Raw genomic sequence first — 654 nt, 5'->3', positions numbered from 1 at the left:
TTTGGTCTGGCCCTCTTTTGAGCTCTCCTCATCATTGGTGCTCATAAGCTTATTTATTACTTTTGGGTATCCAGAAGTGGTTGGCAAGCTGCTTTGCAGAAACAAGTAATGACTTGGAGTCTGAAACTCAAAGTGCAAAGCAGTGGAATCATTAACACATCTATAAAATTAGTGTAAAATGTTAGCACTCTGATCTGATGGCAAGTTGCAGCTACCTTACTCTCACTGAACTTAATTGTGCAAGGCAGTGCAGAATCAGGCCCATAGCCCTGCACCTGAGTAGCTTACATTCTAAATTCAGATTGACAAACAAGTGAGGGTCAGAGGGAAGAGTAAGGACCTCGGTTACAATATCAAGCTAACCCAGCTACTCAGTAGGGCATATACACCTCCTGATAGCCTCGTTAAATTGAATCATTTTAGGCTAAATTGCAGAAATTATGATTTAGGAGAGACTTCTACTGGTATAGGTATTTGCAAATTATCAAGACTTTCCTTACACCAGAGTCACTCTCTCTGTTTACAAATGCGACAAAACAAAGGACTTCAAGGTGACCTGGGGAGAAAAAATATCTGTGTCCTTTCTGCTGCTTTATCATATATCAAAAAGGCCTGAAAATCCACACACACCCCTTCCATTTTTTGTAGGGGGGC

Source organism: Chrysemys picta, chromosome 2 (genome assembly GCF_011386835.1).
Source record: "Chrysemys picta bellii isolate R12L10 chromosome 2, ASM1138683v2, whole genome shotgun sequence".
Lineage (NCBI taxonomy): Eukaryota > Metazoa > Chordata > Testudines > Emydidae > Chrysemys > Chrysemys picta.
This window is presented reverse-complemented; position numbering follows the sequence as displayed.